Source organism: Coloeus monedula (genome assembly GCF_965178545.1).
Source record: "Coloeus monedula genome assembly, chromosome: 3".
NCBI classification, from domain to species: domain Eukaryota; kingdom Metazoa; phylum Chordata; class Aves; order Passeriformes; family Corvidae; genus Coloeus; species Coloeus monedula.
In genome coordinates, this window is record NC_138783.1 from 29,951,869 (window position 1) to 29,978,991 (window position 27,123).

Consider the following 27,123-nt stretch of genomic DNA (forward strand, 5'->3'; position numbering starts at 1 on the left):
TGTGACTCATGTCAGAAATAAATCTTCTTGCAAACACATTTCTTCTTAGGGGTTTTTTTGTTGTTTTTATTTTTAGGGTTTACAATCACTGTTTATGACCCAGAATAAAAACTGCTATGACAGCATTGGTTATGGGAAGCTGTAACTAATCACAAGTCAAAGCTGATCAGAAATAAAATGCTTGTAGTTTTGTCTCATTCTTAAAGAATGACCTTATTGTGCAACAAATAAACTTCTTGTGCACTGTTCCCTCTGCCCTGCAAAATCCCCTTTAAAAATGAAACATAATATTATGTCACTTGGCAATGTATCAGGACTTATGGCCTATAAAGGGACAGCTAAAGGCCATACCAGATGCTTCTTCGTCAGAAAACTAAGAGAAACTGGAGCAAGACAGAAGAGGCTTTTGTTATTGCTAATGCTTCCATGTTTGTTCCACCCTGAGGAAGGAAGAGACCATTACATTAGTGCCTCACAGACTTAACTAACTTACAAGGAGAATTTAAGCTATTTAGACCACCAGCCAAACCAGTGCAGTGATGCTGCTGCAGAGAGCAGTCCAATTAATTTAATACCGAAAGAAGCACAGGCAAAAAAGCAGTACCTACTGGCTGCTGCAGCTCTTCCACTGGGAGAGTATTTCTCAACTGGTCTTCCACAGACAGTGGGATTATGCAGGAAAGTACTTCTATTTTCCTCCTGTGACTTCCTCACACACAGCAACACCACACTGCATAACAGAGGAAAAATCAGTCCACAGTCCTCATCCCACCCAGACAGATGGCAGTGGAGTACAGGAAGATACCCAACATCTTCCTCACACTGCACAGAGAAGAGATTTGAGGTGGAAGAGAGCAAGACTTATGTTCCTACCACAGGATTTTTCCACCACCTTGATTTGTTTCACTCTGTCTACAGAGTGCTGATCAGCACAGCTCAGACAAGATCAAAATGAAAGCTGATGGTACAGGAGAGGTAAATGGTAATGAATGGTAGCATAATTTCATGTCCAAAAAATCAAAGCTTTCTATTTTTGTAAAAGGACTGTTTCCTTTAAATTCTCACACACTAGAGAAAGCTGTAATGGACTAGCAAAATCTAAACTTCTTTAAGAAATTTTCTCCTGAGAGCATAAAGTAACTGCTGCCAGGACATTGCATAACCAGGCATAAAATGAAGCAAGCTTCTGAAAAAAGCTAGTCTTCCAATCGCTCATATCTTAAATAGGAAAGCAGAAAGGGGAAAATACCAAAGCAAAGCTTCATTATCTACTGGGATCTTTAAATACGAAACCTTAATATTAAAATACAGAGAGTGCCTACTACAAAGGGATTTCTTTTACAAGAGCCACATCCGAAGAAGGATGGCCTATTAAGCAGTCAAGCTCAAATGGAATCTGCTCTCAAATGTCATTAGAAGAGCAGTGTCCTTCCAGCAGGTCTATTCCCTAACATGCAGCCACAGTTTCATCTATTAAATATAATGATAAAAATAGCCAGTGAAGGTTTATCACTCCTTTTTGTCCTATGAAGGCAATGCCGCTCAGAGAGAGGGAGCAGACATTTACCCTTGACTGTAAACAAACCATCAAAACAATTTACAGCTGGTTTAATTTCTGCACACCTCCAAACAGTGAGATTGCACAGTGATAGTTTGGGGCATAACCACACACAACCCCACAACTAAGCCTCACAGGGAGGAAATTTAGCCCTTGGCAACTTCTCTTCAGTTTTGTTTGTAAGTGAAGCCTACTTATAATCTCTCAATTTGCAGGACTGGCAGCTAGGGACAAAATAAAAATGCTAGAGTTTGGCTCCTTCTTGTGACCCAGAACCAGTAACAGAAAGAAGAATGTTCTACTACTGCATTTTTTTTAATCCCTTCTATGGAAATCCAGCTTTTACTACAGCAGTTGTCTGGCACTCTCCAAAAGCCAAGCAGCCTGGCACTTTGCAGAACTCCGAACAAGAAAACTAAGCAAGCATCAATCATTTTCAAAATCTGCCCCATCAGTCAGCACAGGCTGGTGAGAATGTTTATGTTCTGTCCAAAATTGCCAAAGAACTGTCAGAGATAACAGATATACTCTGCAACATAAGAAAGTAATCATGGCAGAAGCCAAGCAAAGTCACAAAACCTGCAGCACTTTCAGGATATCACAACAAAAAGAGATAAAGCCATTCTGTTCCCAGTGGCTCCAGCTCAGGCCTTTTGCTCCTCAAGCCTTGGAGAAGTGCAATCCACAGCTTGGCATCAAAGTCAGCATCACAAGCTAAACCACACAGTCCACTGTCTGAAATCCATCTTTTCTTTGTCCTCAAAATAATAAATTGTACCATTTTTAAATCTTATTGCTTGAGCCTATTGCTTTATTATTTTAATTCTTCACCTCTGAAGCTAAAGAAAAGCTTTTGACAAAATCAGACAAGATTTCCTTGTAACTACACAGTTCCAGACGCTTAGCTTGAAAGAGGAAACACTATGTCCTTATAGTCACTACAAAGTTGCAAAGGTGCAAAATTTCCTTAAGAGAGGCACAGGTTGATTTTCAAATCACATCATCTGTGGATAGGGAAAAAAATATCTGATCCTAAGTCAGAAAAATCATCTTTAATCTCTTACACAATTCATAAGAGACAGAGTTCCTTTCTTAAAAGCTTAGTGATACTCTTTTATTACCATTCAAAGTTTTAGTGCAAATAGACATTTGATCACTCAGCTGCTGAAAAATATTGTTCAACACTTGCAGTAAGTGTAATGGATTCAAAACAGGAAGAGATGAAATTAAACTCAAAAAGATACATAATCAACCAACTCAAAAGACAGACTGTATTCTTACTTTAGAGCCAGAACAGATTAATATGACATTTCTGACAATATACCCTTAAAACAACTTACATGGTTCACCATGTATTTCACCATACTTTCTTAACAAAAATAAGTTATATTTCCAATTTCAGGTTTAAGTCAAGAACTTCTTTGGCAATTTTCACATGAGCTGTGAAAATAGTAATTTTTAACTGCTTTGACCTTTCCTTTCTAAAGTCTTCATATTGGATTGTTTCCTGATTGCTGAGAGGATAGAATAACATTGGAGGGGGAGAAGTTGCCATTTTGAAGCTCTGCTACCAAAAAAAAAAAAAAAAAGGTGGCTTTAAAACAAAGCAGAGAATAAGAAAATATCAACTCAAGTGTTTTGGAAGTTAATTTAAACTTACATACCAACAAAAACTATGAAATAAATTGTTAGTGCTACAAGACAAACTTTTACTTTCTTGAGAAAAATTAAGAGAAGAGATCTTTAACGCATTCCCATCTCCGGCATCTCTCTCTTTGTTTCTGAAACAAGGTGGCTCAAAATACCCATCACACAGGAAGCACAGGCAGTATGTCTTCATAGCTACTATAATGTGAAACTATTCTCCCTCTTCGACTGATGATCAGTTTAATTGCGTGATACAGCTCTAGAGGCACAAAGAAAGAAAGTTAGACGCTAGATTTTTAGGTTTTAAAAAAACTGAAGGAATTAAAGCAAATTAATTGCTAAAATAAACATCACATAATAGGCAGCTAACAAAACTCCCTTCTTCGGGTAACAAAGAATGAAAGCTGTTCTCCTAAACCTGATTTTCTGAAAGAACTGAAGTGTTTCAGCTGCCCTCTAGTGTTAAAATTAACGCACAGGTAAGCCAAGAGGGAGGCTGAGAAGATGCTTGAGTTAAGAAATTAATCATTACGGTTTATTTTTAACCACTGTAAAACTAAAAATTAAGAAGTAGATTTATAAAATACCACTGGGCCAATTTTGTCTTTAAAATTAAGGTATTCAAACCTTTCCTGTAACGTGCAATTCTGCCCCACAGCAACTACATGAAATTACAGGAGATCTTTTACTCAGCTTCAGCCCCATATTTCAGCCTAAGGAGAAGTTCTGCTTGATGCTAAAAAACTAAATTATAAAATTTTAAAAGATAAAAGAATCAATCCTCTATTTCCATAACCCAAGTTGTAAGATAGGCAAATATTAAAACTTAAGAAATACTGGCTTTTATAATTCACTCTATTTAAAACAAACTGTTTATACATAAACATGGCTGAAAAATTCCCCTTTTCCTCCTCAGGCTCCACATATAAATTTCAACTTGAGTTTAATTAGCATGCAGAAAAAGGAAAGCTCAGAGGGAAACCTTCTCTGGAGGGTTCTTCACCAACAAATTCAATGAAATCTGGAGCACCAATAACAAAACAAAGTTCATATGACAAAAAGGGAGACTGCTAACAGCATTAGGTACTGATAGAAGAAGGAGAAATGTTCTAACAGATAAGCTAAGTTTTAAGTTGTGTCTACTGCTTCTCATTCTGTCAGTGGGCAGTACTGAGCCTGGCTCCCACTTCATCATTTCCCCCCTCCATGAGGTATTGTACACGTTGATAAGAATTTCCCCAGGCTGAACGGTCCTAGTTCTCACTGCCACTCCTTGTATGAAAGATGCTCCAGTCCTTTAATAACTTCTGTGGACTTTTGCTGGACTAGCTCCATTATATCCACAGCTTTCCTTTGCTGAGGAGCTACAACTGGGCACAGTACTCCAGCTGCGTCTTAGCAGTGCTGAGTGTGGAGGACCACCACCCATCTCAAACTGATGGAAATGCTCTCCCTAACACAGTCCTGAATGCCTTTGTCTGCCTTTGCCTGCCTTTGCCACAAAGCTGGCTCATGGTCAGCTTGTCATCAACCAGACAGGGCTGTTTTCCAGAGGGTCAGCATGAACTGGAGCATGAACCAAGTATTCTTGGAACACATTCCTGCACATATGCAGATGCTGTGGATGAATGGGAACAGTCAACACAAGTTAGCCAGTGACAAATAATGACTGACCAACTGGATTTGTGGACAATGGCAGAGCACTGGATGTGATTTACCTCAGCAAGTCTTTTAACAGTCTGGATTGGCGAGCAACTAAACAGGTAAAAAACTGCTTGGAAGGCTGGGCTCAAAGAAGAGTGGTTGAAGTGTCAATCTGGGCCAAGAGGAGAGTATTGCATGGGTCTGTCTTGAGGCTTGTCCTGTTTAACACCTTTACCAGTGACCTGGAGAAGGTGACACAGTACACTCTGATCAGGCTTGCAGATGACAGCAAACTAGAGGATGCAGACAGTAAGCTCCAGGACAGAGCTACCATGTTGATGGACCTAGACAGGCCAGAGAAACAGGCCACCAGTAAAAGACCTCTGCTAAAAAGGATGTGTGGTTACCAGTGGAGACTGGGCTAAACAGGACTCAGAATTGCAATTAAGGCTAAAAGCTTACTGTACTGTATCCACAAGACAATACACAGTAGATAATAGAAGTGATTGTTTTCCTTTACTCAACACTGCACTAAATCCGTTCTGGGCCTCCAGTAAAAGAAAGTGTTGATAAAGGATGTGGAACTGTTGGAGTGAGGCCAGAGGAGGGACATGAAGATGATCAGACGGCTGGAGCACCTCTCTGAAGAAGACATGCTAAAATTTGGGGTTGTTCAGCCTGGAGAACAAAAGGTTCCAGAGAGACCTTATAGCACCTTCCAGTACCTAAAGGGGGTCTGAAACCTGGAGAGGGATATTTTACAAGGACATGCACTGATAGGACGAAGATGGAAGGTTTCAAACTGAAGGAGAATCAACTTAGATTAAATATAAGAAGCTTTTTACAATGAGGGTGATAAAACACTGGCACAGGTTGCCCAGAGTGTGACAGATGCCCCATCCCTGGAAACATTCAAGCCAGGATGGATGGGGTTCCGAGCAGCCTGGTCTGATTGAAGATATCCCTGCTCATTGCAGGGGGCTGGATTAGATGGCCTTTAAAAGGTAACTTCCAATCCAAACTATTCCATGAGAAACCTGAGCAAGTCCTGCACTATGCAATGCACAAGGAGCGCTGGCATATGTTTGTAACACTGAGGAATGTTTGAGCTGCTCCACCCACAGCCTATCTGCTTAGTTAGCAGCACTTGTTTCAAGAAAATTTAAATGTGTCCCCACTCCCTCCATATGCCTCCCTCAGTACAAACATATTGATATGGGTACCAAGATGCACAAGGTTATACAGACACAGGCCTTTTATCAGGCTGGAAGCAAGCCCTTGGGAGGTTTCCATGACACAGATGGTGACCCCTGGCCTGTGTATCACATCCACAGTGCCACTGTCCTTACCATATCTGCTCTACAGGAGCCACTACTGACATGAAGGCTGCCAGTTGTACTGTCAAGTATCTGATCACGGTAGTCAGTGATGGGGCCTACACTTGATAGCATTAATCTGGACTAAAAATTCATGTCAATCATGAGTAAACTTGCTGACACAAACTATGAGAGCAGCAATAATCCAGCAGGGACAAACCAAATCACTGCCTGGAATGCAGAGTCTGATGTAATACTTGGCTTCAAGTTGCTCCCATGACTCTCAGTTACACATACAGATACAGTCACCCACATTACACAGCTACTTTTGTTCAGCAGTTTTGTGAAATCTGTCAAAAAATTCAGTGCTGTTCACACCAGTATCAGCAGAAGGCATTACATCAACCGTAAGCACATTGGATCTCTGAAGCCCAGTTAAATCTTTAAGAAGACAAAGGCAAATACAGTTTTAAAACATAGAATGATGTTAATAAATATTTGATAGGAATGCCGAGGTCTCTAAAGTTGACCAGAGCTCATCAAGTACAGAAGTTTCAAAATCACTTTGGTCAGCTACATACTTTTATGGCAGTGCTTCTTCTTTATCCACATTCTCAGCATGGTAACACAATTCTGATGCATGGGCATGCTCAGATACCACAACTAGCACATGTGCCATCCTTTGGGAATCTCTGAGTTAATACAGCATCTAGTCTGGCATCCATCCACTTTTACAAAACAACTCATCTAACCCAATTTCCCATCATCTTTGTTAACCGTCCCACAGCTGTGGGCAGAAAAATTCCCCAGGGCTCTCTTTCCTGACACTCCCATAAAACACCCTCTGGTTTCATGATGGAAGGCACTGAAACAGGAGGAAAATGCCTCCATTTTTGCTGACTCATAAGCATGCCTCCGATCGGATGTGACCACCTGCCCATCACATGGTGACGCAGCCACGAGCCGCGCTCCTACAGTACCAGGAGTTCACGGGTACCCACAGATTTCCTGTTTGTGGGCACCGTGGTCAGATCAGAGTAAATGCACCACAACACACAGTCTGCCAGTGCTGCACTGAAAAAAATACTGCATCATGTGTAGCCTTGAAATGCTGAGTGCTGTCCTCAAACAGGACAAGAACCTCCCAGCAGTCGGCAAAAAGAGAAATTGCTCATACATGAAAATCCCTAATCGAACTTAATAGGTGGATAATAGACTTAAGAACTGAAACCAAGCATTTTATATCCCACACCAGTTAGGAATTCTTGTGTTACCTAACTGTAACCCCAAACTGTTTTAAATGCACTAAACTCACAGCCCCACCATCAACCCTGATGATGACTTCTACAATCTATAATAATGATATGATGTATGAAAAGAACCATGCAATTTTCTTGGTTTTACCATCTTTGTGTTTCAGTGAACCTCCCCTTCTTTCTTTTAAGAATCCTGGGAGACTACTAGATTAAAAGATAGGATAGCATGCATAATAATACCATATCTTTTCAACTTTAAGTATTTCATATATTTGTTCAAGTTGGGTATCCATGGAATTATGGTAACGTAACAGAAGAGCCTAAGGTGAATTAACATGTTATTTTGAAACAAGGGTATACACACAGATCTGCAGCTTTATTTAAACTGAGTGCAGAGAACAAAAAGTGGACAAAGTCACTACACTATTTTAACCTATATGAATGCTGAAGATTAGTCTTTTTCTCTCTCTTTACACACCCTCCCTTAAGAGAGAAGATTTCCATGCCCAAACGACTATTTCTTTCCACGTTCTGCTACATCTTCTCATTCATCAAAGGTTCATCAGCCTCATTTAATATATTTCAAGTTGGGTATCTCAGGATGCTTTAACAAACAGGAATTTGTCTGAGCTTGGCTGGATTCCCTCAACTGCACCCTCATCCACCAGTTGGTACCAGCCAACTGTAAAGCACTGTTCCTGAACAAGTAACAATTGTTAAAATTAAAAAATTAGAGTTTAGGCTTTGTATTGTTCTGTGCTGCTATCAAAGGAAGCACTTGCATGAAAATACAAAAGCAGGAAACAGTAAAAAAGTACATTCCGTGGCACGAGCTCTTTGCCAACTTCAGTCTTCACTGCATACTGTATCACACCAATAAATAAAAGGTGCACTGTGAGCAGCTTTAAAGCAAAAACAAATGACAAAAACCAAAACAAAACCCAAACCAAACAAACAGGCACCCCCCTCCAAAAAAAGAAAAAAAAAAAGAAAAAAACCCGAGCAGACTGAAGACTAAAGCACTAAACAATTGTGACAAGAAAAAAACCTTAACAAAGGTCAGTGTTGTCCCCGAGATTTTTATTTCAGCTGTCAGCTTTGAAAGCCAGATATATACAAATGTCAGTAAATGCAAAAGGTAAAAATTAGTACTCTTATACAGACATACTCACTGGCTTTCCAGAAATTCTCTCTTTTTTTTTTAATTATGTATCAAGGTTATAATAATAAATCGCAAGGAAAAATACAAGTTTTGATAGCATGCTGAATTAGTTACCCAAAACTGCAAATTATTAATTTTCAGTTCACCCCTGGAGTCCTCCTCCCATCTTGCATGTCTCTGGAATGACCCAAACTGCACCAAGGTGCAGCTGGACAAAGAGCACATCTGACACTTCTGTGTGAGGCTCCCAGACAAAAATCAGCTCTTGGCAAATCTTTACTCTCCAGTAGGTGAACAGAACTGAAAATCACAAGCCACAAGAGAAAAACAAACAGGCTTAAAGATGCATATTTCAAGCAATAGTGTTCACAAAACTCTAAGTTGAAATTGCACAGCAACCATTTAAAATTTTAACATCAAAACAGCTGAGAGGCAAGCTAATGTCTTTACAAACAATTCGATGGGTGAAGGTATGGGTGTTAATGTTTTTGAAATGGGTCTTAATGTCTCTACTAACTTTGGGCAGCAGGTTTGCTGCAGAGCCCACACAGCTTGGCTCCTGAAACCCACAAGGGTCTGCACAAGCCTGAACTTCGGCACTTTGGGGTAAAACAGTAGGTTCGAGGGGGGAATATGTGGGAGGCGGTTCGGGAAGGCTGTACCTTCCCTGTACCTGAGCCAGTGGGGAAAGGAAGAGGGCAACATGCGGCCGGGAGTTTGGGATAAAAGGAGGCTGCGCCCTCTGAAAGCCCGAGAGAGAAAACCCCGCGGGCGTGTGCCCCGGTGGGCTCTCTCCCTTTATTCGAATGAAGTTGCAGGACTGCTCTGTCTCCTTGGCGTTTGTGGATTTTCCTGACAGTGCACAAAACACGCACATCACAACACGCAGCCTTCGCTAACTTCTTCCTGACTGTTTTTGTATTCTTTTTGATATGCACCAAGCATGTAAGAAACAAGCAGGCAATGCTGTCGAAGAAGCACACCACACTTAAACATAAATTAGAGACATAAACACTATTTAGGCTAAAGATAAATCCCTGGAGACAAGATAAACTAATTGTAAGATATTTCATTTTTCAAAATAGGCTTTTAAAAAAGAAAACACATTTTAAAATCAAACCATGACATCTAAAGCTACCTAGCTTTCTGTTTTCACCTTAAATTGCACAAACGCTTTCAAAAGATTACAAAAATTATTTTGACAAAAAGATACTCATCATGATACAAGTTCTGCTAAGTAATTGGTATGAACATACCTATTTTCAGCACTTTTATGTGGCAAATCCTTCACCTTTCAGCTTGTTTAGGCTGAGAACAATCCAAAACAACTACAGTGTCAACACTCTGTGAATGTTCCTTTCAGAGACAGAGCCCTTGGCAAAGCCTGATTGTGCTTTAAGCTCACTTTCTTCCCAAATTCAAACTAACTTTTCCAATAATTTTTCTGTAAGGAAGAGTCTGTGCTTCTGCAACTGCTCCACACAAGTTTGTGTTATCTGTCCAGCTCAGAGTCACAGGCACTGAATTCCATTTCTGTTCTTAGTCATGCATGGCTCACTCTCCATGCCCACAGCATCTCCTGTCACTCGCAGCACTGCTAGCAGTGTACAGTCAAGCCTGACCTAATGTGCTCCCCTGGAACAGAAGGCAAAAATAAACACACAAAGACAGCCCAAATGCTAGCAACCCTGGGTTCAAATTTTACCCATCTTGCACAGCATCAAATAGGCCACTTCAAAATGTTTGCAGCTTCCCCCTCCTCCCGGTTCATGTGACAGGCTCTTGTCAGCTCGTGTGTCTTTCAGTTTCCAGCTGACTTTACTGCCTGGCTTTGTTACTGAATACCTTATCAAGCCTCAACTCTCAGTTCAATCAAATAACTGAATCATGTAAGGTTCTGGGATTTGCTTGATGCAGACCACTTAGAAAAATAAGTTTCCTGATGAGTTACTTCAGGAGATCTGTGCATGAGCCTCTGAAACCCACTACTAAGGGCAAAATGAGGAAATTCAGTACATTTTTCACATCTTGTGTGCTATATAGCAATAGTGCATTTATGCCATACGTTTCCCATTAATAATGCTGCTTTGTGTTAGCTGTCCTCAGATGTTGCACACCAAATCCTAGCTAGCCGACTGTTTGTTTCCAAACTCCCCCTTTTTCCTTCTTAAACATTGCTGGCGAGAGGACTTTAAAAGAGGAAACATCCTACGATACTAGGTCAATTAATCTCCATGTCAGCCTGAGGGCAATACAGAGGCAGGCTGAGAAGGAGCTGGCAGGATGGCAAAGATAAAGCAGCTGAGTAGCACAGTTCAGTCAGGAACAGCACAGGGCTGAGCACGAGCTGACAGCCTCCCAGTACTGTCATGGCTGGAACACAAAGCAGGAGAGTGACTCATTAGCTTGAAAAACAGAATTAACAGCTATTGTTGATACTTACATGGATCCCCAACTTTTTTTTTTTTTTTTTTTTTTTTTTCAAAAACACTGAACATGGCTTGGAAAATGGGCTTGGAAATAGCCTTGGCAATGACTTCCACAATCAATAATGATACACTGTGAAAAAAGTATCAAGTGTATTAGGAACGTACTTCTGTGCCTCTGCTTGGGGGAAACCTACCTGCCTGAGGGGCACTCAGCTGCTGGAAAATCCGCAGCAACTGAACCAAAGTGCCAAGAAACACATCAGTAGGGAGAAATTTGATATTGGCTCTGCAGAGAGCTGGCTGAAAAGTGTAATGTTTTTTCCTCACTGGCATCTCTAACCTCTGTGATACTACAAATGCTTCTGCTGAGTGACAGCAGTATCCCTTTGTAAATGATGGGGAGGATTCCAGGACTTCTAGCGAGGCAAGTAATGCAGCTCCTGAAAATCCCACCTACCTCCATACAAAGCCACAGACTTCTCTCCTACACTGAAAGAAACTGTTCAGGGATCTCAGGAGCAACAATTTTATGCAAAAGAAGAGAAAGCAAGAAAGAATCCACTGACAATCAAAGCTTTGGTACTCTAGTAAGATCAGTTTCCTTAAGACAAATATACCTAACCATTCACAGCCTCTCTGAAGCTCAGCTGCATGACTGTGATATACACCAAGCAGAAATGAACAGTTGGGTCAACAATTTAAATACAGCAGCCAATAAATCCGAAATCAAAGTGGATTTGAATTGAGTATACAGAGACTCTCCAGAAAATACTTAAGGTCTGATAATAGAAAATATGAAAACTACTGCTTTAAGAAATTTTGTTTAGTTCACAGCTGTCCAGTAGGCTACCACAGGAACATGTACACATCACTGTTTAAAATGAGGCCTTTTTATTTCATCACAGACATGCAGACAAAAGAGATGCCACAAAACAAGTACCACGAACCAGCTCAGCCCAGAGAGATGGACCCCACAGCTGCTTTCAGGGGCTGCCATGCCCAAGAACTGCTCTGTGGAAGGCAGCTGTGGATCACAGCCCCCTGTGGGAGCTTGGTGACAAGCAACAGGGACAACAAGCTAAGAGCAGAAAACTGTGCTCCATCGCATTCCTCCATGCCTTCTCTCACATGACAAACAAGTAAGAGACAGCCTCACCCCATCATTCATAAGGAGATTTGGTTATACATGTCACGAAATACCAAAGTGAAAATCTTTCGCCATATTAAAAAACTTAAATAAAAATCCACCCATGGGAAAGTGCCACAAATCTGATATTCCAAGGGAGCAGAAGTAATAACAAAACATGTTAATGAATGATGGGGACAAATATTCCAGGTTCAAGCAACCTGAGAAGAACCAGTGATTAACTCAACAGTATCTCTGGGACAAATAATTTTCCTTTCCCCATAACTAATTTATCTTTTGCCAGTGGGGTGCTCTCATACATGGAGATTTAACTTTATGGCACATTAAAGTTTAGCTGTATCATATTACTTAGTAACTTACAGGACAGGATCATTTACAATTTTGCCTCAAGGCCTCAGAATCCAGTTTAAAACAGAGACTCTGAAAATGAAATTATCCTGACCTCGCCAAATGCCAGCCCCAAGGCCACTGCCCACAGCAACTTTCTTTTGCTCCGGCTACCTTAGCAGAACTTCTAATAATGTTCCTGAAGATGTGTCCTAACATTATCCATTTAATTGGACAAGCTCTTCTTATGACCAAGAACAGAGACTGATGCCAAGTAGTCATTCAAATCAGACATGAACAAGATGTTGGCCCAACTGTGGAATATCTGAGCACATTTCACACAATTTGCAAATACGTGCCTTTGGCACAACGGGGTCATCAAGTTATTTCTATGACTGTAAGACAGCCAATACAAGTTAACAAAACCTCTTCTCATACTTCTCTTTCTCGGCTTGCTTGCCTGATCTCATTTCGGATTAAATTTTACAGCTTGTATTTGTTCAGTAGGTCCCAGGTCCTCCCCTCTGTGCCTCACTCTGCTGGGCACAGTATGAAAAACCTGAGAGCAATGACCCTGCTCACAGTCCCAAACAAACCACACAAACGAAGAACAGCCCTGCCCCAATGAGGTATCCAGGGTCACCCTAGAAGACCTCACAGTCCGACACATGGGCAAGGCACAGTGACAACTTGTTCCCATACCTTAAATAGCACCTTAAACATTTAAAACCCATTATTCAATACATCCTATATGTCAAAATATCCATCTTATCTGGAATGGCTGCCTGCCAAAAACAAACCGTCACAAAGCATCTCACATGCCCTTTTTGATTTCATTACACAACAGTGTTTTACAGACATTTAAAAAACCCCACAGTGTGTGGTGGTTTTAAGATATAACTGAAGATTGTCTTCACTATTCAGTCTGGGTCTGAGTTCTCTACTGAGCAGTTTCCTACAATAGCTTTTGTAATACACTGTATTTAATTTTGAGTGATGAGTAGCAGCATTTCACTCAACTTCAATACCACAGATCAGCAAGGCATTCAATCACTTTGTTTTAACAACAATTTGTTGTTCAGGTTCTAGAAATTCAAGTCTGGCAAGCTTTTTAATATGCATGAGTACATTTCATAGAAAGCAAAAAGCATGTTTCCCATTCTGCTCAGCAAGTTTAAGTCCTATCTTCCTCGCACTTTGAAAGGAAAATTCTGGAGTTAATACAAAAGGGTATCTGAAATCCAGCAGCTAATGCTGATAAGCAAGGTAAAGAAAGTGGGGTAATTTCTAAACCTCCATTAGAGATGGGATACTAATTTTTCAATTTGCTGTGAAACAGATTTCAGAAACATAATGGAAAGGGGGAAAATTGCACATTACCATGCATGCAAGAAAAATGTTTGAAATATCCTATTTATCTTCCCTCTCTAAGGGATGTGGATTTTTTTGTACTCCTTGATGATGTGAATCACAGATCAGCATTCTGGGAATCAAGCCTATTCCCATTTACCAATGTAATATGATCATTTAGCATAATTAACACACGATATTTCGTTACTGCCATGGACTTGGACCAGATCTGAAATGTAAATATTTGTCAAACTGTACATCCTAGTGCCCAGTGCTACACAATGTTGTAACTTAAGACATTCGCTTGATTTGCTCTCTCTTCTGGGGGTAGAGTTAAGGCTGCTGTGGGAATTCTCACTTTCATAACATGAGGCAGCTTAAACATTATAGATGATGTTACATTAATTTCTGCAGTATCAAATTTTAAAGGTGTGGAAACAAGATGAAAGAGCTCACAATACAGCAATCATTTCAAGTGGCACAAGAATGAACAGAAAGAAAACTCCTGGAACAAATAACAACCATTTCGATCTTCCCCAACTATCTTTTCCCTAGTGTAGTCCATCACCCAGCTCTCCTAGGACACAGTAATCAACAAACCATCATTCTGTGTGATTCAGAGCACGGCACACATGCAAAAGGTAATCAGAAAAATCACTGCAAGATGTAAACACACAGCAGCCTTATGGAGAGATATTATGACCAAGACAAGACTCTTTATAACAATCTTAAATTCTACAGCATGAAATTTCATAGGTTCTTTATCTTACATACTGTAACATTGTGTCTCATCTATTACAAATACAGATGTTACCTGTGTCAATGCCTAACACCCCCCACCTATCTTTTCATTCTTTGCCTTGCAACAGAAATACTGGGAAGCTATTCACATCTGTGCTGGTTTTGGGTTTTGAGGTAGAGTTAGTTTTCTTCACAGCAGTTGATATGGGGCTGTGGTTTGGATTTGTGCTTAACAAAAGGTTAATATAGAGATGTTTTTGGTGGTGGTGAGCAGGGCTTACACAGAGCCAAGGCCTTTTCTGCTTCTTATATTGCCACGGCGAGGAAACTGGGAGTATTGGGAAGAAACACAGCTGAGACAGCTGACCCCAACTGACCAAAGGGATATTTCATATCATATAACATCATGCTCAGTTTATCAAGTGAAGGAAGAAGGAGAAAGGGAGGGAGATTAGAGGGAAGGCTTTTGTCTTCCCAGGTCACCATTCCATGTGATGGGCTCTGCTCTCCTGAAGATGGCTGAACACCTGCTTGCCCATGGGAAGCACTGAATTAATTCCTTGCTTTGCTTGTGCTTGTGGCTTAACCCATGAGTTTTCCAGCTTTCACCTTACCAATTCTCTCCCCAATCCCATTGGTGGGGGAGTGAGTGAGCAGCTGTGTGGGGCTTGGCTGTTGGCTGGAGTTAAACCACAACCATGTCTAATATCAAATGTGCAGATTTTAACCTTGTTGTGTACCTCCTATTAATACCTCCTGTTACTGATTTTTCTCTTGGAACACACAAGTCCTACAAGTGAAATTTTACACAGCAGTTAGACAACAGAACTATTGCCTTGACATTGAAAACCCTCTCAGGATATTTCCAAGTTCTCTCTTAAATAAACAGCATCTTTGTATCCCCAAGACTGAGACATTGCATTGCATGGCATCACCTGTAATGATGATTTACACAAGAGTAAAGGAAAGCTCCAGCATTCCTTTTCTTAGCCTCAACTAACATGTTCTTAGCTTTTCCCAGTTACAAGATGATTCTTTCCCTTCATAGACCATAATCTCCTATCACTCATCCCAAAATGTACAACAGTAAATGTTCTTTGCCTGCAGCTGTCATGACAAGTTTTATACAGCAGCACAGAAGTGTGAAACAGTTCTTGGCAAGTTGAGTACAAGAGCGGACTATTATCTCACTGTTGCTCTCACTGCTTGGATTTACCAAGCTGCACTCCTTGCAGCCTTTGGCAGAACTCATGGCATTCAGCAGAAAGGTGGACCACCTTGCTTTCCCTAAAGGAGCTGCTTCTACTATGTGAGAAACTTAATGAAAGGTAAGCAGTGCCACATCTTCCACTCACTCCTGGCTGAGGCTAAATCCCTGAAGAACATAGGGAATGTAAAAACACAAAGCAATGGGCCTGCAGCTGTAGTAAGACACCTAATGCCAGGGTAACCCTGGGTTCCTCTAAGATGAGTCTATTTTTCTAAGCCTGTTTATAGAATTACCCCTGCACAAAAGGATAAAACCTAGATGGACTAATGAAAGTGCTATCAGTAGGAACCTTGTTTCACTCTTCCCTGCTTCCTTTCCCTACAAATATCACAGACAGGTAAGAAAACAGAGGAAGAGGAATATTTGCATATAATGAAGAGGGGTATTGTCCTCCCCTGTTACATTTCCTTCAGTAGTTCTGGCAGCACTTGGACACAACCCAAACAACAAGCACGTTACTCTGGACTCTCTCAGCATTTGTGGCAAGAAAATAACAGATTACAAGAAGGTTTTATAAGGGCTGAGTGTTGGACCAACTCGTCTCCCCGTAATGTCAATGTGAGCAGTATCAAAGATAATGCTGAATGACTCCAAGAATCCTTCAGAGATCTTACTTACTGAGGTAATTGGATGTACACCAAGGAAAAAGCTGCAGACCAAACCTGGAAAGAAGAAGAAGAAAATGAAGTTTTTTGCCTTTTAGACCCACTTCCCACCACAAACGTAATTAGCCTGGGATGACAGAAAGGAGACATTAAAAAAAAACAAACAGGAAAAGGTATATCAAATTCCATCTGCTTCTGAACAAAAGGAGTAAATCTTAACACTGGTCTCTGGGGCATAATATACTGATTTGATCTGGACTCAAGTTTAAATAATGGCAATACACAAATATTAAAACAGACTTACAAAAACTAAAGGGAAAACAGAGATCACGGGGAAAAGCAAAAGCCGTGTGTCTATTAAACCAAAAATGCTAGTTAGAAAAATCCAGTGCTTCTACCCCTTGGCATTCAGGTCCCCCATTATCACCACGACTCCTGATGACCTGCTTACAGCAGCCAAACTAGAAATTAAGCAAGACCCTTCCTGATGAACTCTCCTCCAGTAGCCTTGCTTTCTGACTGGTGTCACCTTTGCTTCTAGTACAACAAAATACTGCTGAAGTGAAACTCACACAAAACCACGCAACAGAAAGCACCCTACCTTCTCCAATTTATACTGGAGATTTCAGGCCTGTAACAGCACCACCCCAATGTCAGAAGGGTGCTACAAAAATAGAAAACTGACCAAAGTGAGACTAGGATTTCCTTCAACCATAGAGAGGAAAGACATGGAACAGTGTCATCTCCACTGTTTAAAAGCCCATCAATATTATTGCAACTGCAAACAAAAAAAGTACAGACTAATTACTGAAAAAATTGTGATTATTCACCAAATTTGGTCATGGAAATGTTTCCATTATTGCATTGTTGTTGTTGATTTTTAAATTAATGTTTTCCCTTCACCTGATTCACTGTATCAAGTAAGACACCAAAACATTGCTGCTGATTTCGCACAGTCTGTTTACTTAATCTGCTTCAGCACATGGACACTTCAACAGATGATACACATCAGTTCTATATATCTTTGTTAAAGTGGACTAATGCTATATGAACTCATAACTGATATCAGACTCCGTGGCAAGGACTTGCAGGCATCCACCAAATCTAACTCCCCAGTGACACAGGTAACAATTTCAGCCACTGAACTACTGATATTGAAGTCAAGAGTGCCTAAGCAATAACTAATAAATCATAAAATAAATATATAATCTTAAAAAATAACCAAGAATTAAACAATCCAAGCTTCCCACAGCTCCATTGGGTAGATGTTGGCTAGTTAATCAAACTGCTGTCACACGCAGTATGCTGTCAGCTATGCTTACAGATGAACTTTCTCCACCACTGATGTAAGCCAGTTATGAACACAGCATGATCTGTAACAAAGGCAGAAATGGCCTGAGAGGAGCACTTGAGGTCATGTAATCCTGCAAAACAGGTAGCAGTCCTAGCCATGTCCAAGGTACACTGATTGGCTCGACAAAAGCCAGCTCTACACAGTAAAATTAAGAAAGCAAAATGAAATGCTTGCAAGAAAACTGTCAAAGAGGTCTTGTTGTTGGCCAAGGTAAACATTAATAATAAACTCAAAGAAACAAGACTCTTCTGACAGACCAGAACCGGTGACATGAAAATTCATGGGCAGATGCAACTGAAGAGCTCAGTTCATACCCCCAGAGATTCACTGTTGGGCTTGGATAGGTACAAGATTGTTGCAAAAAACTATGATACAAGGAACAGCCACTCTGCAAATCCTTCAGAAACTTGAATCTTTCACTATGTTTTCTACAAGAGTAAGGAACTGTACTCAGCAGCCAGACAACCTATTCAATCCACAGTCGACAGCAGAAGAAAATAAGGAGACAAGTCTGCTTTCCAAAGCAGAAGTCCTATAACATGAGGGCTAACAAAACCTAGAAGAAAATGCTGATCTTTTCTCTTCTAGAAAGTTCACTGACTGGTAGGCACTTATCTCCTGGTAACTGTTAGGTGCATCACCACACCTTGTCCTCTGAACTAAAGCATGCTTGTCTTTCAGTTCCTCAAACCATGTCCCAAGGGCAAGCAAAGTCTGTTTGCTTTTGTAAATGACTGCCTTGGACCAATGTCATCACCAGGTAAGCACCTACTTTGGTTGTCCTTGACAGTTTTGAGTTTGCCATGGGGATATTTTGTACCTCAAGTATGAGTACATTTTATTAATAAAATTTAAACCTACAGCTCTAACCACTTACAGATCTTTGAAACAGCAACTGGGCTGTCTAGTGATACAAGGAGAAATAGTCTGGTAGTGATCTTCTACCTAAGACTTAAGAAGAACATGGAGCAATGAACATCACCTCTCAGTATCTTTTAAAAGTAATGGAGGGGGATGACTTAGCACCTTCAAAACAAACAAGGGCCTTAAGAAGATTTTGATAAATTACTTTCAAGTTTTAAAAACAGAGGAACTAAACAGTACTTCCTAAAACGAGAAATATGGGGATTCCTAAATGAAGCAACATTTCTCTTTAAAGAGCTCTTTAAAAAGCAGCTCAAAAAAAAAAAAAAACAGCTGCATATCTAAATGACTTGGACCAGTTTTGTTTCCTTTCTGTGGTTTAATGTAGAAACAACAAGGAAGAAATGGACTAAAGACAGCAAAACTGTTCTGTTCTTACCATAGAACGAACTTCCTCAGCTCTTCAGAGAAGAACTGATTGAGAACAGAATAAGAAGGAAGAATTGAAGATAGAGACTAAACAGCTGTGAAAACCAAGCTATAATGAAACACAAACAGGACTTTTTGTTTTCATAAAAGAAAGCAAGACGCAATAGAGATTGCTTGGGTGTCCCTAGAGAGCACGAAACTGAAGGTGGATCTTTCAAGGAAAACAGACTGCTTTAAGAAAGATTACTTAAGAAATTATTTTACAAAAGACAGATTGAAGAGAGTTTCTCGTATAAGTCTCAGGAGGTACTTTGTGGTGACCATTCACCAGGAAAATGGTGTGACAACATGGAACTTGGAAAACTGAAAGCCATCCAGATAAATTTACATTAGTGTGTGAAATTAAGGCTCTGTCTGTTCTCATTTCCTCCTCCTGGTTCTCCTTAGAAGATCCCTTCTCTGCTTCACATCCTTTTCACTTTGCCTTCTATGTAATGAGAATAAAGAACACATCCAAAAAGTCAAACACATCAATGAAGTCTCTTCCTCTACAGATAGTCAAATCCCTCTATGGATCACTGGTTCTAGCAATTACTTTCACCATGGCCTTCATATCCTAATCTATGACCATATTCACCTGAAATACTGTCCTGGGTCTTCCCACATGAAACAGGGGAAGTTTCAGTGTGTAGGATTTAGCTGATCTTTCATCCTGAGTAGGTGTGAGGGGAATATATTGAGAATTTTCCCAGAGTTGCAGTTCTTCCCCCTTGCTCTTCATCTTTGATGGCACCAAATAGCTCAGCATTAGGCATCTATGCTATTTATATCCTCCCTATAGATGTCTCTGCTGCTGTCCACAGTGTCCCAGGTGCTATGAATGCAAAGTCTTGCCAGTTCTGCTGCTTTCTCCACTTCTGGGAACATAGACCAGCAAGAGCTTTTCTAACACTCAGAGCCACTGCTACTTGGCAAACCTCAGTGAGACAGCACAGCAGCACTGGAGAGATCCAAATGCTCTGATGTATGAAAGAAAAACACTTAATTTATATTTGGAAGGTTTCCTTAACAAGCTTTTAGGCCAGCCATTTAGGTTTTTGTTTTACAAGGAGACATGCTTCCATCTGCATGTTAGTACAGGTCTCTGTTGCCAGAACCATTATCCCATTCCCCTAATGGTATTTTGTCCACATGTATATAAATGCATATAAACAATACAGTGCAGACTGTCATCCAGTGGAAACAACATACTAGACATTCTCAGAACATTGCTTTCAATCCTTCACAACTTCAGCTGCACTTTCTTCAAACAAAGTCAGGTAACAACCTTCATTCACATATGGCTGCAGTCTTAAAATGGAATGCAAAGCTGATTTTGGGATAAGTATATATTTACAAAATCAAGGAACTGTTTAAAATAAAGCTGGATGAACATCCTGGGCAGAACCACCTTACACTGAACTGTATGCAGAGTTGTGGATAAAAAACAGCACTAGAGAAACAGAAAGGAAAGTATGCTTTCAAAAGCATTCTTGAGTTATTTAACCTTTAGAAATGTGCAAATGAAAATCGAAAGTCTCCTTGCCAGAGCTCAACATTGAGTTTGGAGTACAGCTGCAATCACCATAAATGTGATTGTCAGCACACTGCCATAAGATACTTGAGGAGACAGCACTGACTACCCAATTGCACAAGACAACTCACTTGGGTTCTTCCCACCAGTGTCCTAAACCCAGGATTCTTTCAACTTCAGGCTTTGCCTCCCTCAATCCTTCAGGCCAAGTGAATTTAATTAAGACTGAAATTAAAGGACACCAAATATAGGAGAGTTCACAGAACCCTCTGCTCTCTAGGATTTGCATTGATCCCTGTTCCCTAGCACAGAGTCTCAAAATTTTGATCTAAGTCGCTTTCAAACCTGCTGACAGGGTGTGACATTTCAGCTCTCTGTTCAGTGTACCACCTCATCCTTCCTTTTCAGCCCTTCCTCCCAGGGGAGGGCTGCAGACTTCCTCTCCCTTAGCCTAGTGCCTTCTCAAGGCTCCTGCCTTCCCACCCATTCCCCCCAAGCTCCTTCTCCAGTCTATCCCTGCCTCCTGCCCAGACATGCCACACACGGATAATGCAGCCCCTGTGGTCCTATGCCTGCATGAGGCTGATAAATTCCATCATACCCTCACTATGAGCTTACACAGACCAGTCCAAGACTTGTAAACCAGTGAGGACGGCCCAGGACAAAGGCAGCTCTACTTGAGCAATATCAGAGCAGAAACTAAAGCCCAGTTAACACAGTTCAGCTGATTCTAGAGACATACAGTGACCTGGCCTCAAAAATATCATCAGCTTTTCACTAGTTAATGCAGTTTGTTTCCCCTTTTGCACTTGCAACAGGGATCACGGAAATAAACACCCAGCTATTAGTCACTTGCAGCTCCAGAAATATCAGGCGTTAGAACAGCATGACAGCGTTTGCATTACAAAGGAGAACTCTGACAGCAAAAGGGAAAAGTGCTTTCAAAACAACTTTAATAAGTTTTCCTGCTTTACCTTTTGAAACAAAGATCAACACAAACTTCAAATCTTTTAAACTTACGTTACTACTTCAGTGTTATTGTAGTAATGCAATGTCATATTCACATCACTGTAAAGAAATGCTAAGCCTAATTAATACCTTTGTCCACTTAAACGCTTACTGGAGCATATGTTTATGATTTAGTCTGCCCCATCTGCCTGGAGCTATCCCTACAACATGCCTGTCTGTTTTACACTCTTGATTTTAAAAGCTGTTCAACAATAAAATTTTTTCACCCCTCCTCAACAGGCAGTCTAACAGACCAATACATCCCACTGGCATCAAAACACAGCTCATTACTTACTCAGGATCCTACATGTCCTATCTCTTCTTTCTTCCATGTGAAGCACAGTCAGATGTCTCCTTTCTTACTGGGCTTGCAGACAGTAACAGCTTGCAGCAGCTGGGCTTTGCCCAAGGATCATGCCTCATTCTACAAACTCAAGCCCTCAAGGTTTATTTTTTGACAGCAATGAAAGCAAGTGTTTGGAATATCATCAGAAAACAGACGGAAAGGTGAGGTAGGGCTTGAAAGACATTTAAGCAACAGTGCTGTCCAGCTGTATTAACACCTAACTCACAGAGACACATCACTTTCCCAGAACACCTGTGCAATGAGGAAAGCATCCAGCATCTTTCACTGCAGAACAACGTCCTGCCTCATGACAAACACACTGCAGAAAACATGTCAGTGAACCACAGAAAGTGACCCACAAGATATATTTGATGGGGTTTTTCCTAGGAAACACAGCACTGACATTCAGCAATGCATGTTTCACAGGAGGGAGGCTAAAAGGAGCTGCAGAAACAGCCTCTGGAAGTCAGTTTTAGGAGATCAGGAGAGATGAAGAGGAAGTGCAGAGCGCACTAGTGATACCTCTTTAGTCTCCAATAGAGCATCTTGTTACACCTCAGTAAAATACACAAAGGTTTGTATCTTCCCAATGAGTACTTCTCCTCAAAATTAAATTCTAACATCATCACAGTGAGTGAAGAGATGGCACTTCCTGAGCACATCCCTACTTTTCCACAATTTCACTGCCATGTAGAGAGGAAAAGACAAATATTTATTTCTGATCCACTCACATTCTCTGGGTATTGCTAAGGTGGCCTCACCATGACCTCAATCCTAAGGTCTGTTAACAACCACAGCACAAATGGGGAGATGATCTGCTGGTCCTGGAAAGTTTATTCTATTTTCTACAGAGTCAAAGAAGGCAGCTCTCAGATAAAGAGCTATTCCCTGGTCATACACTGTCTTTCCTCAAGCTCAGCACCATGCTTTACTGTCATTACACTTCCGGCATGAAATTTGAAAGAACATGGTTTGTTCTATTCCAGAACACATCTTTAAGTGATGTTACACTAAAAAGGCACTTTTTACTTTGACAATCACTAAAGGAAAACAAGTCTACAAATACAAAGTATTCCACTACCCACATACACACCTTTCCAGCATAAGCTCCTAGCACAGTGAGGAAAGTGTTTAATTTAATTTCATTTAGCATCTTAGCAACACATCAGCATCTTAAAACCTTCCTTCATTTCTTCATCTGGGGTATTTACAAGTATTGCCATATTTTACACACCTCCTTCCTTCTCAGACCAAATGGCTGCCTGATCTCAGGATCAGAGAATTCATGTTGGAGCAGGCCTGGGGGGGTTCCATCATGCTCTACCTTACACAGGGCCAGCTAGGAGGTCCCAACAGGACTTTATCTGCTTTGGCCTTGGAAACCTGTGAGGACAGACATTGCACAACCCCTCTGAGTAACTTGTTCCAACATCTGATTGTCCTCATTGCAAGAAATGACATCCATCTTGAACCTCATTTCAACTTTCCTTTGCTGTCCCTCATGCAGCCACCACATACCAAACTGTAGAAGCTCTGTCTTCTGGAGAACCTCCTCTAAAAGTACCAGAAGGTCTCTACAGGTCCCATCAAAGTTTTCTCCAGGCTGAACAAGCCTAGTTCCCTCAGCATATGATCCTCATGCTGTACCAGGGCTCTGAGAGCACTGAACAGCTTTTAAATGCTCTCTTAGCCTCACATCCATCCTCACTCTCTGCTTAAGGCACCAGGGACCCCATTTTAGCTCTGGCTGAGGCCTTCAGTGCCTGCCCCACCTGTGTCATAGCTGTGCCTGCCTCCAGCCATGTGTGTGAATCCTGGTCCTGGACCCTGTTGATGCAGATCCTGACCTGAGAAAATCACTTCCTTGGGTACTGGCTGCAGTCTTATTAAAACAGCCCTGAGTATTGTCAGCTGCCTTCACTTCCAGGGCACAACACTGGCTTGAGCTCAAGCATTCTCATCTCTTTTTGTCATGCATCAATAAATCTAGTGACATTCAACGTAGGAAACTAACGGGGCATCAGTCACTTGCAAACAGCACAACCCTGAAACATGACAAAAGGGAGAAACTAAGACAAGTTTTCAATTGTAAAACCCAAGTACCTCGGGAATATTAACATACTACTTCTAAAACAAGCACTCACTTCTGCTCCATACCAGCTCTCTCAGAATAATACCAAGACAAAGTCTCAGATTCTGTAGTGCAAACTTGCCAGTTTCACATGTGACACAAATGTGAAAGTAACTCCTCCAATCAGTGCTGCCACCTCAGTGTTGGTTTTCTATTTTAATCTGTGCTCTTCCTGTGTTTCACTTTTCTATTGCAGTTTTTTAGTCTGTGTGTTTGGGGAGACAGGGGTTAAACACTAAAAATATACAGTTGTGATGGAAATACCCTCATGGACAGGCTGAGGTTTGGCATGCTTTGGAAGAAAATAACTTAAAATAGCACAGAAAGCAAAGACTGTGGGATATGCATCTCTGATAGCTACTTTCTGTTAAAATAACCAAAATAACTTAAGATAACGCTGACATTCACAGTTAACCCTCTACCCTGCTCAACAGAGATGAACAGGGCGATTCTAACCCCAGAGCTTTGCCTGAATAATGCAAATGACGTTGCATTTGTTATGTTCTGACCCCAAGGTCTTCTTATGCAGCTTTATTAATGACAATTAGGCTTAAAGAAAGTACCCAAAACCAAGTTTGCCACAAGTCTCACAGCCCCATTATACAAAAAGCTTTGCCTGTAGGATTTTTAATATGATCATCACAGGTCTAAAAATATGAAAGGGAAAGATCTGGAGGCAGAAGCTATATTAGCTCCATCAGTTTTCACACTTGGAGCTCAGGCAAAATGAAAAATGGAAGCAAAGGACATAAAACTTTTTCCTTGGTGTTCTCAACATCGCATTGATAATTTATCTTTTGACATTCTAAAAGTTATTGATTGCTAACTCTGAACCCATATTCCATGCCAACACAACTCATATGAATGCACACTTCAGTGGCTGCTATCCTTTGAAATTATACAACCCGGCTACAAAGGAGTCCACTACCAGCTTAACAAACAAACCATTAAAACAATTGGTGGCACCTGTTACTAAGAACTTTGCTACAGGAACATATTAAGTTTGGGCTTCCACAGGCAAACATTTAGGCCCATCTAGGAGTGGGCCAACAGCCCAAACAAACTGTGTGATTTGACTTTCATGGCTGTTCTAGAGAATATTTAACTTTTTCCCAGACATATCCCAGGTGACTTACTTATGCCCAAGTCTTAAAGTAAGTTCAGTGCAGTCAGGTAGGAAAATCAGGTGCCCCCATTCCTGTGGCTCAAACCACAGAACTATACAGAGTAAAAGCACAGAATGAAAGAGTTGATAAAAGGATTAAGTACAGAAATGCAGCTCATCCTCATAGCCTAGTTTTTCTCTTAACACAGCATCCCCATATCACAGTTCCTCCCTCCTGCCCATCAGAAATCCCCGGAGCTACAGGCCTTCCCTAGAGGCAGACCTCACAGAGCTCCCACCTCCCACCAGGAGCACGGGGACAGGCGGATATCCAAGATCCCGCAAGAAAAGTTTCCGAAAGCTTTAACAGGAAAAGGCCACGCTGGAGTCAAGTTTTACATAAGAAGGGGAAAGGCAGGAACCGCTGGCACCACCTCGGCGGGCGCTGCCGGGCGGAGCTGTCAGCCCACCGCGGGCTCGCTCCCATCCCGGCCGGAGCGCAGCCTCCCCTCACGCGTGTCCTGCGCGCTCCCAGCCCCTCACACCGCAGCAGCCTCGGGGGTGCGCAAGGCCACAGCAGAGGCAGCCCCCGCCTGCCAGCAGCGCTGTCCCAGGGGTGTGTTCCCCGCTGGCGGGGACAAATCCGTCCCTAGCCGAAGCCATCCGCTCCCGTGCGGGATGGGCACCGCGGGATCCCCGGCCGAGAGCAGGACCGCGCACGCAGACGCCACTGGGCTCGTCTCATCCCTCTGAACTAACTTTCCTGTTTCCGCAAAAATCACACAGGCACCGGAGGGGGTGGGGGGTTATTGTTTCCAGCAAACACTCCTCACCCCTACGAGCCACCCGCACCCCTCCCGCACCCCCATCCCGCCGGGACCCCGCCGCTCCCCAGCATCTCCAGCGGCCGGGCCGGCATCCCGCGACCCTCGCGACCTCCGCGACGGGCAGCCCCCGGCACCCCCGCCCCGGGCCGCCCCGCTCCTGCCATGTCCCCTGTCCCAGGGCCGGGAATCGCCCGCAGGTCCCCGCCGCCCCTCGCCCCCCGCGGCGCCGGGTCTCACCCGCGCGTCCCTGGGCCGGGCCGGATGGGGCCGAGAGCTGGGGGAGCGGCGGAGGTACGGCAGGACACGGCCCCAGCTCCTGCCAGCGGAAACGGGAGGAGGGGCTCGGACCGGCGTTACCGAGCGGGGAGGAGCTGGGGGCGCTGCCCAGGGGAGGCTCCAGCCCCGCGGAGGAGGGAAGGGAGGGATGGAGCAAGGGCGCGCTGCCGGCCCCCTCCTCCAGCGCACGCCACCCGCTCCATCCTGCGCCCGCCGGAGTCCCTTAGGCAGAGCTGTGCCTGGAGCCCGCCCCTCTCCCTCTTCCCCCCGCGGGACCCTCCGGAAGCCCCTGGGGTGGGCGCCAGGAGCATCCCCCGGCGCACCCTCCCGGAGCTGGCGGGATGCGCCGGGGCGGGGGGCACCGACCGTCCCCCCTCAGCTGCCCCCTGCCCCGAGGGAGCCGCGGCGGGACGGCCCCTCCGGGCCCAGGTCGGCGGAGTGGTGCCCGTGCCCGCAGGCGGCCGTGAGCGCAGCCCTGACCGCTGCTGCAGACGGCGAACCCGGGCTCAGATGCTCGGTGGTCCGCAGCCCACCACGACTGCGTGTGTGTTGCTATGGCTTCTAGCATAGGGAGAAAGCATGTCTGAGTGCTCCTCTGAGCGTTCTGCGGTCGCAGCAGGAGTTGTAGACAGGTGTGGGTCGGTCTCTTCTCCCAGGTAACAAGTGATAGGACGAGAGGAAACAGCATCAAGCTGTGCCAGGTGAGGTTTAGATCAGACATTAGGAAATATTTCTTCACTGAAAGGGTGTTCAGATAT

General features: G+C 42.6%; 1 protein-coding gene across 2 annotated transcripts in view; it reads right to left on the reverse strand.

The window, feature by feature from the left end:
• The window catches only part of TSPAN9 (tetraspanin 9), a 172,391-nt gene extending 145,989 nt beyond the window's left edge, over positions 1-26,402 (reverse strand). The window contains exons 1-2 of one of the 2 annotated variants that reach the window (XM_082279207.1): positions 26,327-26,402; positions 16,466-16,509 (exon numbers count right to left, since the gene is read on the reverse strand). The gene's annotated coding sequence lies outside the window, so the exon portion shown is untranslated. The remainder of the gene's footprint in view (positions 1-16,465; positions 16,510-26,326) is intronic. The other variant, XM_082279206.1, reaches the window with a different exon arrangement.
• Positions 26,403-27,123: the final 721 nt, after the last annotated feature.